The sequence below is a fragment of the Callithrix jacchus genome, chromosome 15, assembly GCF_049354715.1.
Source record: "Callithrix jacchus isolate 240 chromosome 15, calJac240_pri, whole genome shotgun sequence".
Lineage (NCBI taxonomy): Eukaryota > Metazoa > Chordata > Mammalia > Primates > Cebidae > Callithrix > Callithrix jacchus.
Window position 1 is genome coordinate 24564629 of NC_133516.1, and position 14840 is coordinate 24579468.

Consider the following 14840-nt stretch of genomic DNA (forward strand, 5'->3'; position numbering starts at 1 on the left):
TGGGGAATGCTTGAGAAGGCCCCATTGTTCAAATATCTCTTTCAGGAACCAGGCACACCATCATTTGAGACTTACTTCTTTAGGTCTCGAAGGCTTTTTGGTCTTTGAGATGCTTTTCTGTAAAGTCAATGCACCTCCAGTGCCCTCTGAACAAAGGCTAGTGAACGTGGACCAGACTTCCCTGGCCATCCTCATCTCCTGCTGCTTACCCTCCTTTCTTCCCCAACCTGAAGGAGTAACTTCCTCCCCATAGAGAGCTCCACGGCTATGCCTAACTTATATCACCCTCCCCAAGCTGAAGGAATAGTTCCCTCCCGCTTCCAAAGCTCTATGGCTATTCCTAACTTACCTCACTGTGCCCAAGCTGTCCTGGAAGGGAGGAAGCTTTGGATGTGCCTGTTCTCTTCCTTGGGCTGTGAGCACCTGGACAGCAGGGACTGCAGAGACCTCAGGGTGTGGAGGGGGTGGAAAGCAAGTCTCACATGTCCAGTTTGGCCTGAGACAGCCCCCTACCTTGACCTATGCTCCAGGCCCTGGAGAGACCAATTCCACAGTAGAGGAATCTATTTCAATGTTGTATCAGAGTCCAGTCCAGAAAGCAGACCATGCTATATATATCAGTCAGGGTTCCCCAGAGAAACAGAACCAATCTATACACAGTGGGGTGTGTGTGTGTGTGTGTGTGTGTGTGTGTGTGTAGAGAGAGAGAGATTTTAAGGAATTGGCTCATGTGACATTGGCTCGAGGCATCATCAGAGGTGTTTGAATCAGAGCAACACCATCTTGAGTAGCAGTTGGGTAAAGTAAGGCTGAGACCTACTGGGCTGCATTCCCAGAGAGTTAGGCATTCTAAGCCACAGGATGAGATAGGAGGTCACAAGATACAGGTCATAAAGACCTTGCTGATAAAACAGGTTGCCATAAAGAAGCTGACTAAATCCCACCAAAACCAAGATGGTGATGAGAGTGACATTTGGTCAACCTCACCGCTATCTGTTTGACCAAATATCTGAGTACTTGGCTGCCATGAGGAAAGCAGCTGCCAAGGACTGAGCCCCCTCCTCTGCATGCTAAAACCTTTACAGAAAAAAAATTACAATTTCAGTCCTGCCAAGTTGACACATAAAATTAACCATCACCAGTTCGCTCCTTGTCCATTAGGGACCCACACATATCTCCTTAAATCATACTTAACTTCCAACTAAAGACAATAACAAGATCGTATTTCTGTGTAACATGACACAACTATCCTTCATATAACTGCATTCTACTGCACGAATCCTTTTCCCAGAAGAGGATACAAAGTCCTTAGCTGTATGAACGCAAAATACATCTTGGGGCCCCAAAATCACTAAGATAAAGGGAAAAGTCAAGCTGGGAACTGCTTAAGGCAAACCTGCCTCCCATTCTGTCCAAGGTTGTCCCTCTGCTCACTAAGATAAATGCATATCTTATTGCCTCCTTTGAAAAGGCTAATCAGAAACTAAAAAGAATGCAACCATTTGTCTCTTATCTACCTGTGACCTGGAAGCCCCCTCCCTGCTTCAAGTTATCCCGCCTTTCCAGACCGACCCAATATTCATCTTACATATATTGACTGATGTCTCATGTCTCCCTAAAATGTATAAAACCAAGCTGTGTACCAGCCACCTTAGGCACATGTCAGGATTTCCTGAGGCTGTCACAGGTGTGCATCCTTAACTTTGGCAAAATAAACTTTCTAAATTGACTGAAACTTGTCTCATTTTGGGGGTTCACAGGTGATATTTACTATTCTTGACATCCTGTAACTTAAACACTATAATATAAAGTTAGCAATATTAAATTCTGTGAGATAAAGTAATACATCTTATGTTACATGCTAGAGGAATAAGAAAGGGAAGAAAACAAAGATGCTATACACACACCAACAACTCACAACAAAATAAGGAAGAAACACTCATGAAAGTTCCACCTATTGTTTTTGTAACTGGTCATGCACTCGTAGCTGGTATTGATAACTATCTTCTTTCACTACTCATTCCATATTCCCTTTGCCCTCAGCAAGCACCTGAGCTGGTCATGGATCATTAGCTGGTGAGGTGACCGGAACCTCCATTCCTAAAGCATCTGGGCCATTAGTAGTCCTGCCTGGATTGATTGCTGTAATTTTCCATTGACTTTCATCACAAGGCATGGGAATACTAAGAGTTGTCTTAAGAAATCTCACGTATTTCAGACATACTCTTCCTTACCTCCATTGCGACATTCAAGGGGTATGGCTTTGGCCCCACCTTCTTGCAAATGACCCTATCTAAAGCCACTTGGCCATTTTGAAATCTTTCTTAGGTCCTGATTCTGGGCTATGCTCAGGGCAGTCTCTGAAGACTTCTCACCCTGTTCAGGCTGGTTCCTGTGCTAATTTATGCCCACACACACCTGGCAGGGAGGGCTAAAGATGGAGTCAGTGGGAGCTGCCCTTTGGCCTAATTTATTTTTAATGTATTTCCAAGCAGCAGCATCTATCCTTGACCCTCTGCTTGTCAGAGGGCCAAACTCACAGACATTTTAAACTTAAAACAAACAGTTACAAAGCTGTTGAACTTTGCCTGTGCAAGGGCAAACATAAAAACATCCCAAGCCACCGGCTTTACTTATCACACATATATGAGAATGTCCCTTCCCAGCTAAAACAAGCATTGAAAGAATATACAGAAAGCCTGGAGAAGGTTTTCAGGGTGTTTATTCACCCTGTCAACTGAGAATTAAGAGGATCTGGCTGGTCACTTGCTTGGAGAGGATCCTGCAGGCTGATAGTGCAGCCTGGTAGCACCCACTGGCTAAGGTGAGAGAAAGCTGAACTTGAATGTGAGGGCTGTCAGTGAGAAGAAAATTCAAGCCATGGGTAAGGCCTGGTAGAGAGGGAGGAGGCTGGGGAGGAGTGAATAGGCCTTTGGAAAAGACGCTGTTAACCCAAACAGAGAGGCAACAGCTTTGCAATTAGATTTTCTATTTGAAAGAGCAGGCTTTGTCCCTGGTAGCAATTGGCATAAGTAAAAATCATATACATTCATTGGGGAAAAGAACTGGAAAAAGAATTAGGCAAAATAAGCATGGTGTTGTATCTTGTTTTTTAAAACAGCTTATTGTAACAAGTTAGATAGTCGTTGAAAAAACCGGAATTTGAAGTTCAGAAAATCAAATCAGTTTTAGGGGTTGAGAATCAACATTACACACTTTTGCCTTTTAAAATTGTTTATTTGTTTGTTTATTTATTTAGAAATGGGGCCTTGCTATGTTGTCCAGGCTGGTGTGTAGTGTTCAATCGTACCTCACTGCAGCCTCAAACTCCTGGGCTCAAGGGATCCTCCTGAGTAGCTGTCACTATAGGCTGGCACACCTCAACTTGTTCCTGGACCAAACCGAAGGTTGGGTTCTTATTCTTGCAGCCCAGTGATGACATGCAGATAAACTGGGAAAGAAGGGAGTTCATTGCTGTAACTGAGGAGAAGGCCTGGAAAATATCACAAGACCAATTCAAAATTACAAAGTTTCCAGAGCTTATATACCTTACAAGCTATATGTCTATGTGTATGTGTGTATTCATCTAAAGACATAAGTGATTGGCTTCTTCTAATCTAAAACTGAAATCTGAGTCTTGAAGGCCTTCCTCTGGAGCCTCAATTAATTTACTTAATCTAAATGGGTCCAGGTCCTAGGGTGATTACCCTTTTCTTATCTGCTGCTAAATCACAGAGTTTTGGGGAGTTCCTTTAGTCCCCAAGAAAGCTTGTTTGTGAAGGTCTGAGGAGTTTCTTAAGACCCACAATAAACTTGTTTAATCCCAAATGGGTCCTGTTAAGAATTCCTTTGTTATCTTGTCATGCTTCAAGGCCTAGGAAAGGGCTAGGCAACTGTTTGTGGGCTTTTGTTACATTCCAGCCTTGGTATAGGGCACTGGTTCTATCAGCTTTTAATATTTAACTTAACCACTCAGTGCTGAAACGCTTGTTGTGAAGGCGTACCTGTTTAGCTGTTAGAAAGACCTGGTCTGCCACAAACTTGCCTGGCTAATTTTTAAATTTTTTGTAGGAACAAGGTCTTGCTTTTTTGCCCAGGCTGGTCTTGAAATCCTGGGCTTAAGTGATCCTCCCATCTTGTCCTCCCAAAGAGTTGAGATTACAGGCATAAGCCACCGTGCTTGGCCATCTTTCAAAGTTTACATGTGTATTAGTCCATGTTCTTATTGCTGATAAAGACATACCCAAGACTGAGTAATTTATAAAGAAAAGGAGGTTTAATAGATTCACAGTTCCACATGGCTGGAGAGGCCTCACAATTATGGCAGAAGGCAAAAGGCACATCTTACATGGTGGCAGGAAAGAGGAGAATTAAGCCAAATGAAAGTGGTTTCCCCTTATAAAACCATTAGATCTTATGAGACTTATTCACTAGCAAGAGAAAAGCACATTGGGGAACTGCCTCCATGATTCAATTATCTCCCACTGGGTCCCTCCCACAACATGTGGCAATTATGGGAGCTACAATTCAAGATGAGATTTGGGTGAGGACACAGTTAAACCATATCATTCCACTCCTGGCCCCTCCCAAATCTCATACCCTCACATTCCAAAACAATAATGCCTTCCCAACAGTTCCCCAAAGTCTTAACTCACTTCAGCATTAACTCCAAAGTCTACAGTACAAAGTCTTATCTGAGACAACGCAGTCCTTTCCACCTATGAGCCTGTAAAACAAAAGGCAAGTTAGTTACTTTCTAAATACAATGGGGGTACAGGCATTAGATTAATATACCCATTTCAAATGGGGGAAATGGGCCAAAATGAAGGGGCTAAAGGTTCCATGCAAGTCCAAAATCCAGCAGGGCAGCCAAATCTTAAAGCTCCTTTGACCCCATGTCTCAGATCTGGATCTGAAATATGGGGTTAAAGGAGGTTTAAGATTTGGCTGATGCAAGAGGTGGGTTCCCATGATCTTGAGCATCTCCACCTCTGTAGCTTTGCAGGGTACACCCTCCCTCCTGGTTGCTTTCATGGGCTGACAATGAGTGTCTGCAGCTTTTCCAGGAACATGGTGCAAGCTGTCAGTAGATCTACCATTCTGGGGCTGGAGGACAGTGGCCCACCTCTCACAGCTGCACTAGCCAGTGCCCCAGTAGGGACTCCATGTGGGGGCTTCAACTCAACATTTCCCTTCTGCACTGCCCTAGCAGAGGTTCTCTCTGAGGGTCCCACCCCTGCAGTCCAGGCCCCACTTCTGCCTAGACATCCAGGCATTTCCATACATCCTCTGAAATCTAGGTGGAGATTCCCAAGCCTCAATTCTTGACTTCTGTGCACACGTAGGCTCATCACCACATGGAAGCTGCCAAGGCTTGAGGCTTGCACCCTCTGAAGCCACAGCCTGAGCTGTACCTTGGCCCCTTTTACCCATGGCTAGAGCAGCTGGGATGTAGGGCACCAAGTCCCTAAGCTGCACACAGCAGGGGGACCCTGGACCCAGCCCACAAAATCATTTTTTTCCTCCTAAGCTTCCAGGCCTGTGATGGGAGGGGGCTGCTGCAAAGGCCTCTGACATGCCCTAGAGACATTTTCCCCATCATCTTGGCAATTTGGCTCCCCATTACCTATGCAAATTTCTGCAGCTAGCTTGCATTTCTCTTCAGGAAATGCATTTTTCTTTTCTATTGCATCAGGCTGCAAATTTTCCAAACTTTTATGTTCTGTTTTCCTTTTAAAACTAAATGTTTTTAACAGCACCCAAGTCAGCTCTTGAATGCTTTACTGCTTAGAAATTTCTTCCACAAGATATAGTAAACCATTTCCTTCAAAGTTCCACAACTCTCTAAGGCAGGGACAAAATGCTATTAGTCTCTTTGCTAAAACATAGTAAGAGCCACCTTTACTACAGCTCCCAAGAAGTTCCTCATCTCTATCTGAGACTACCTCAACCTGGATTTTATTGTCCATATCATTATCAGCATTTTGGTCAAAGCCATTTAACAAGTCTCTAGGAAGTTCCAAACTTTCCCACATTTTCCTGTCTTCTTTTGAGCCCTCCAAACTGTTCCAACCTTTTCCTGCTACCCAGTTCCAAAGTCACTTCCACATTTTCACATACCTTATAGTAGTGTCCCACTCTACTGGTACCAATTTACTGCATTAGTGCATTTTCTTGCTGGTTATAAAGACATACCCAAGACTGAGTATTTTATAAGGAAAAAGAAGTTTAACAGACTCAAAATCATGGTGGAAGGCAAAAGGCATGTCTTACATGGTAGCAGACAAGAGAGAGAACAAAAGCCAAGGAAAAAGGGATCTCCCCTTATAAAACCATCAGGTCTCATGAGACTTATCCACTACCATGAGGAAAGCATGGGGGAAACTGCCCCCATGATTCAATTTTCTCTCACCAGGTCCCTCCTGCAACCCATGGGAATTATGGGAGCTACAATTCAAGATGAGATTTGGGTAGGGACACAGCCAAAACATTTCAATATAATCACTAGAACCAGTAACTTTTCCTCATTGAGGACATCAGAAATTGGTGTCTGTATTGTACTCATTGAATATAATTTCTGTGTAACAAAACAATTTCAGTTTATGTTGGATTATCCACACAAATAATGCCCAACTGATTATAAAAAATTCTGTACTCCATGCTGAGTTTCCGTAACTCTAGAAAAAGAAAAAAAATCTGTACTCCAAATAACCATAGAAACTGGGATTTAAAAAAATCCCTTTCTTCAAAGAAAGAACCACAGGACAATTGGTGGTGCAATTTAAGCAAAGCATTTGGAGTAGGGACTTGGACAGGATCTGTCTTTGCCACTTTCTGGTTGTATAGTTGTGGGCAAGTTATTTGACCCTGCTTTCTGTCAAAGTTTTCAGTTGCAAATGGGAATAATCTTAACCTACTTTTGGGATTATTGCAAGATTAAGTGAGATAATGCATAGAGGGCACTTGGCACAGTGGCTGGTACATAGAAATCAACTATTAATTGCTAAATTGTAGTATTATTGCAAACAGGGAGTCTGCATTGATTTATCTTTTCACTCTAATAATATAGCACAATCCCTGGGATATAACAAGGACTTAATCAGTGCAACCTGAATGAATGAATAAATTGTATGGGTTGTTGCAGCTTAGGGTATGATGGGCAGAGATTTTTTTTAAATTTAATATCCTCATATTTTCCCTCTCCACTATCCCAATTACCTCAAAAGAAAATTGCTTAAATGTCCAGACAACCCGTTCCCATGCACAAAATATTTGTGCTTATACAAACACTCATCTTAATGAATACATAAGAGTTAAGAGACAGAAAGCAGGTGGGGGTGCCTGGTACTCCCCCTCTTTTCCCCTTGAAGTCAAGCACTTGTTTTACTAGCTCATTCACTGGAAGGAAAAGGCAGCTCCTCCAGTTCTCATTCATCCACAGAATTCAGTATTACAATCACATTCAGATCAGCTGTCACAGGCTCTTTTTAAAACACTGGATTCTGATTGCCATAGCTTTGTTTTAGAAGCAGCATGGAATAATATACTGAGCTTCTTTCCTTCAATTACAGAAAAAGCTACTCAATACCTCTAAAATTCTACAGATTTACAGAAAAAGCTACTCAATACCTCTAAAATTCTGCAGATTAAAGGTATGATTTCTAGGGGAAAAAAACCTTTAAGAAAATTCAATTGCATCAAAACAAACAGAAAACTGGGGGGGGTTTGGGGCGGTAGATAATGTTTTTGTTCTGTATACCCCAGTATAACTCAGCAAAGCAGGCTGCACACTGGCTCTGTGAGGACTTGGAGTGGCTGCCTAAGGGCAGGATTTAACCTGCACTGTCCCTAGTTAATACTTAACACTGAGCACTTAATACTAAGGGCAGAGAAGATCACGGGCATTCAGACCCTGGACAGGGCCAGATCCAGCAAGGGAGGGCTGGGAATGATTACATTCAGCTTGCATTGGAGGAGAGAGTGAGCTAGGAGGGAAACAGGCAGGAGAGAACACCATGGTCTCTCAGGACAGGGGCCTCTTTTAGGGGTGCTTCATTCTGACTGAGAATCTTTCAGAATACTATCTCTTCTACAAAGTCTGTGCTGAACCCTTATTAGAACTCTGATGACACTTATTTGTCCCTCTTTAAAAGACTTAGTTCTAACAATTCATTTAGCTTACATACATGTCTCATTTCCATCTATGAACCCTGAAAATCTGAGACAGATCTCAGTTGATTCAGAAAGCTTATTTTGCCGAGGTTGAGGATGAGCACCTGTGACACAACCTGAAGAGGTCCTGACAACATGTGCCCAAGGTGGTCAGAACACAGCTTGGTTTGATCCACTTTAGGGAGACATGAGACATCAATCAACATATGTAAAATGAACATTGGTTTTGCCCAGAAAGTTGGGATAACTAAAGGCAAAAGCAGGACAGGGAGGGTCTTCCAGATCACAGGTAGGTGACAGACAAACACTTGCATTCTCTTGAGTTTCCGATCAGCTTTTCCAAAGGAGGCAATTAGATATGCATTTATCTCCGTGAGCAGAGGGATGTCTTTGAATAGAATGGGAGGCAGGTTTGCCCTAAGCAGTTCCCAGCTTGACTTTTCCCTTTGCTTCGTGATTTTTGAGGGCCCCAAGACTTATTTTCCTTTCACGTTTCCCCCTTTTCTTTTAAAAAATATTTTGGAGAAAGCATTTTAAGAGAAAATGAGTCTCTGTTCCCAGGTTTCATCTAGTATATCATGGCTAGGAAGGATGGGTTATTTCTAGATGGGGAGGTCCCAAGTTATTAGGAAAGCTCATATTTAGAAGGTTGTGAAGTCTCATGTCCTGTGAAGAGAAAATAGGGGGAGGAAGGTAGAAAAACAACAAAAGAACAATCCTGGAAAACTGATATAAGCCACATTACTCTGAAGTTCATACATCAGTAGGCATGTATAAAAGTGGCTTTTATATATATATATATATATGATTGCTGTTATTTTCTTAAGTTTGTCTAGCTTCAGTTTTCAGGGCTTTATGAAAGCACAGCTTAGTTTTTATTGACTCCAAATTAGAAAAAATTGGAAAGAAAGAAGAAAAAAAATGGAAAACAAAGTAACAAAACTTACTCTGAAAACTTGGAACCAAGAAAAATTAGAATTTGTTTCAAACTGTAGAAAATAATAAAAATCAAAAAACATTAGGTGAGGCTAGAATCTAACAATAGCTGTACCACAGTTTTGAATCAAAATTTTTCTATCTCCACTTTCCCATTTTTACTAAACACAAATAATGGTAGAACTGGTGTGCTTTATTATACTTGTCCTAATTATTTGTATACAGTGCAGCAAGAATAATTATTTTTTTACATAGGCTTTTAAATTGGCTTTGAAGGAACTTTGTTTCATAGAAGGAATCTCAGATAAGATGTTTTTTAAAGCCAAGACCAACCATGGATTTGTGCCATCAAGTACCTATGAGTTGGGTGATCCTTTCCTCTTGAGGTTCCAAGATAAACTTGGGGCTTCTGGTCCTGTCAGAAAGTGACATTCTTTACTTACCACGAGTCAGGAACTCTGTACAGTGACTGTGTAGACAAAAGTATGAGGCCAGTTTATCTAACGGGCTTTTACTGGCTCCATAAGTCAAGTATGAATCCTTAAAGGAAAGCACCCCATTCCAGTCAAAACCTTACTAAAATAACCAGTTTCTCCAATTGTGTCCTGTTACAAATGAAAACAGATTCTTATTGCACTTACACAGATAACTGTATTGTCATAAGTTAAGAATACTCACAAATAGTTCCCAAATCCTGGAGAAATCAGATAGAAACAAATAGGCTCGAAATTTTGTTCATAGAAGTATACTTCACTCAATTGTTAAAAGCCGTAGATAGCTTAACAGTCGTTTTCTTGTTTCTGAAAAACAAAGGATCACAATGTTTTAAGCAAAAAGTTAAAAAGATTTAGTCTTTTATTAGTTCAGTTCATGCAGTTAACTTTTGTTCTGATATTCATGAATATTTCAGTTCTCCATGAGAGTCCTGAAAGTTGTTTTCTCTATCCTAATGTCACAATCTCCAAAGCTATCAGAAACCTGCATTTAGGAACACCTGTTAGAGTTCTACAGGTGATTATAAAACCAATTTCTAAGGAGGACCAAAACAAGACAAGTGTTTGTGGATAACAAAACATTTTAGGACAGCCACAGTCAAAGACACAACTGACAAAGAAACTTGTTATCTCTGTGGCAACAATAATTTAACATAACAATTATAATTATTACTGATAACATACACTAAGTCATATCAAAATTATAGGAGTTTCCTGTGATTATGGAACACATACCAATAACATATTTATACAAATAAAGCCAAAAGAAAACCAAACACCATTTAATATTTGACATTTCCTATATAATTTTTATACCAACTAAGCCAAATTATGTCATTTTGGGCTTTAGGAAACCAAATATGTTAAAGGATTAATTTGATCAGAAAAAGACATAATCTCAATTTGATTTTGGAAAGTTTATTAAATATCAAAGGTTTAAAACACTTGATATCACAGGTTATTGTAAAATAAGTCATTCATTTGATGAAAGTGATAACTCAAGGGTTTAAAAAAAAAAGCAAAAACTTTCTCTTTGAGAGAAGAGAGTTAATATTCCAAACAATAAACCCTAGTAAAAACAGCAGGAAGCCAATTAAATTTGTTTTCAAATATTTTAAAAACAATCTATAAAAATTTAATCTTGACCATAAGCTATAACTTCCATAAGCCTTTTATAACCTTTATAACTTTTATTTAGGAGTCAGTTAACGCTTCATGAAAACCTTGTTAATTTGACATGGCCCCATATGGTGGTCTTGCATCAGTGTGCCTTTGACATTAATGATTAATTTATAGAGAAACTGAACTTATTTTATCTCTCAACATTGATCCTTATAATCTCACATGCCCACCTCTCCTGAGATAGACCCTGGGGCTTGAGAAGTTGAATAAGTTTAATTTTTGGCCCTGCGTTTCAGGAATGCAGTTTATTTTGATTGGCATCTTCTACTGGGACTGAAGATAGGGCTTTAATTGCGGCAATGTTTAAACTTTAGCAGGACTTGGTGTCTTTTTTAGACCCAGGAGTCAAAGCCCTATAACTCAATGTCACAAACACTTTCAAAGCACATACAGAGAGATACATGGGTGTAATAACCTTAACTTAAAAAAATTTTAATCTCAGATGTTTTCCTAAGCAAACCAAAACTTAATAATAATATGACAACTTGATCATGTAATAAGTTTTTTAAAAAATAAATTCTCTCATTTTGACTTACACAGACTCTTCACGACATGCTTGAACTTTCTGGTTTGTCCTGAACATCCCTCTTTTTTAAACAGTCATTTTACTCTAGGACTAAATTTACCATACAAGGTTCTTTCTTATATGAAATTATTTCTCTTTAAGCTTTTTTACTCAAAAAACCTCTTATTTTTATAACTTTATTTTATTTTTTATTTTATGAGAAAAAGTCTCACGCTGTCACACAGGCTAGAGTACAGTGGCAAGATCTTGGCTTACTGCAACCTCCATCTCCCAGATTCAAGCAATTTTCCTGCCTCAACCTCCAAAGTAGCTGTAATTACAGGTGCCCACCACCACGCCTGGCTAATTTTTGTATTTTTAGTAGAGATGGGATTTCATTATGTTGGCCAGGCTGGTCTCAAACTCCTGACCTCAAGTGATCTGCCCGCCTCAGTCTCCCAAAGTGCAGATTACAGGTGTGAGCCACTGTGCCTGGCCATAACTTTCTTTAGATCTCTTTTATTTACTAGTTCTTTTTATCTTGTTTTATACAAGACTTTTAAATAGCTTTGAATTAGAGAAAAATTGTTCATCTTTTTAAAAATGACATATTTTGGCCAGGTGAGGAGGCTCATGCCTGTAATCCCAGCACCTTGGGAAGCCAAGGCAGGCAGATCACCTTAGGTCAGGAATTCGAGACCAGCCTGACCAACATGGAGAAACTCTCCATGTTGTTTATTTTGTAAAAATACAAAAAAAAAATTAGCTGGGTGTGGTAGTGCATTCCTGTAATCCCAGATATTCAGGAGACTAAGGCAGGAGAATCGCTCGAACCTGGGAGGCAAAGGATTCAGGAAGCTGAGATCACACCATTGCATTCCAGCCCAGGTACAAGAATAAAATAAAATAATGTTTTCCTACAAATATATTTTTATTGGAAAGTACCCATATAATGAAATATCTATTACCTAATTTAATATAATTTTAGATTCTAAATTATGATGAGTTTGTCTACAAGTATTTATCCTATTACATTTTCCTAATTACTTTGTTTTAGATTATTTATCAAAACTGTGATAGTCATAATTTAAAGTTATGGAACCACCAGTGCAAAATTATAACAGAGACCGAAAGAGTTGATCTAACTGACTCCATCTTGCTTTTCACCTCCAAACTGTCCTTGTTCATTCCTGGGCATAGGCTGAACTAACTTTGGGAGGAACTTACTTTACAGTTTAGCTTTGAAACAAAGACAGTAACAAACCTTACTGCCTGTGAACTAGACTGCCTAAAGCCACAAGATTAGAAGTTATGGTAATCTTACTAAATTTAAGATGTAGCTCTTTTTATTAAACTAATATCAATGTCTTATTTATTAAAGATTACATAAGCAAAGATTATTCTGTTTTGGGCTGGGTTTATAGTTTTTTAACCCCTATGCCAAATTTTGACACCTTATGGTATTTGGCAGGGGTAGGCATGAAATTGTTTGATTAGTAAGTGCAAACAAAAATGTATGCTGGTAAATTCTTAAGACATTTCTAATATTATTTTACCAATAATTTTTGAGCCAACTTATTTATTAAAGATTTTACTTGTCACATGAACTTGAAAAAGTATTTGACTAGTCTTTTTTTATATCTGACTTAAGTGCTTTTATTTTATTTTTTAAGCCAATTAATTCAAGCTTTTTTATACAATTTTAGTAGTGAAACATTGTGTACACAACACATAAATATACACATATTAGGCATGCCTATAGTAGAACTTTTTTTTCTTTTGAGACAGAATCTCGCTCTGTCATCCAGTATGGAGTGCTGTGGAGTGATCTTGGCTCACTGCAAACTCCATCTCCCAGAATCAAGCAATTCTCCTACCTCAGCCTCTTCAGTAGCTTGGATTACAGGCGTGCACCACCACACCCGGCTAGTTTGTGTAATTTTAAGGGATGATGTTTCACTGTGTTGGTCAGGCTAGTTTCCAACTCCTGACCTTAGGCGATCTGCCCGCTTCAGCCTCCCAAAGTGTTGGGAATACAGGCATAAGCCACTCTGCCCCCCTGAAATATATCTTATACGTTCATAAAGACCTCTTTTTTCCCTAGGTACTTGTCAGCAAAATAGCCCTAAATTTGCACATTAAGGGAAACAACTCAGGTAGAAATCAGCCAGCAAAATTTACGTCGTAAGGTACAAAGTGAAAATCTGGTGAGCTAGAAGGAAATTAAAATGAACTGAATTAACAATTGAACATAAAATTATTGAAGTCTATTATAAAGGCCTTCAAATATATACACATGTACATACACACATATACACACGGATTCTGTAACTCTTACTCCAGTACTTTAGCCATGAGATGCAAAAAAACCCCAAAAAACTGTTAGATCCAAACAGAGGTTTTATCTCAGTAGAAAAATAACAGCAGATTTAAAGCAGGCAGAAAACAAAATAAAGGAAAAGGGGACTAGGAACTCTAGAGTTTGCAGGTTGACTTTAGGGCTCTCTTTCCTTAATATAAATTCGCACAAAGACTGTATTACTTCCATTTTACTCTGGCAAGTAGAAGAGCCATAAAACCAACAGGATGCTCAAAAGGGGGCCATTCTCTTTGTTTTCTCCTCATCCTCAGATTATTTGTTTCCACTTTTTTTTTTTTTTCTTAAAAGGAAGAAGTGAGCTGTGGCCTAGGGTTTCTGAGTGGTGGATTGATGTGAGTTGCTTGTGGGCAGCACTCCACAGTGTGTCATCACCCTCTTAGGCATCTCAGTTTCTCTCTCCAGAGGTCTATGCCCCCTGAGAGGGCTCAAAATGCCCTTATATGCATTTCCTGGATATGCATATTTAAAAATTAAATTTTCTTAAATATGCATTTTTAAAATTAATTTTTGCTGGGGACTTGCCTGCAGGACCACTGCATGTCACAGGGGTCAACTCCCCAGACACTCCCACGAGGTCCCTGGTCACCCAGGGGTGCCTTTTGGCTGGAAGGAACAAATGCACTTTCTCTTCTGAGCTGAAAAAACTCAGTCTCTCATTTACCTATGAAAACAACAGTTCAGTTCCTCACACAAATGCACAGAGACAAACCAAATTGAGATTACTTTTGGGAGAAAAAACAATAGAGAAGACCCTTAAGAATGCATCTCTGAACTAGAATTAGGATTCTTAAACAATAATTTCCTGGGAGAGAAAAGAAAAAACCCAGCTAAGACCACTTCCTAAAAACTGTGCTCAGCCACCTGTAACTTTATAACACTCGTCTGCCATTATATGTTCCAAGGTCAAATCCTCTCACAGTGCAAGGTCATCTCTGGTACCCAGAAAGCAAAAGAGGTCAGGTCATGCAATACAGGAAAAGAGAGTTTTAGACCTAAGAAGAATCCACCCATGACTCTTGACACTTCACAAAGAAAACAGAACACTCCAAACGGAGTGAGTGCCCCCTTTGTTCTGAATTCTTTGTTCTTTTTTTTTTATTTTTTTGAACCGGAGTCTCGCTCTTGTTGCCCAAGCTGGAGTGCAATGGCACGATCTTGGCTCACTATAACC

General features: G+C 39.7%; 1 protein-coding gene across 1 annotated transcript in view; it reads left to right on the forward strand.

Moving 5' to 3' along the window:
- Window positions 1-2635: 2635 nt before the first annotated feature.
- BDH1 (3-hydroxybutyrate dehydrogenase 1) overlaps window positions 2636-14840 on the forward strand; it is a 56362-nt gene continuing 44157 nt past the window's right edge. Inside the window, exon 1 of the mRNA XM_008981430.5 lies at window positions 2636-2824. The gene's annotated coding sequence lies outside the window, so the exon portion shown is untranslated. The remainder of the gene's footprint in view (window positions 2825-14840) is intronic.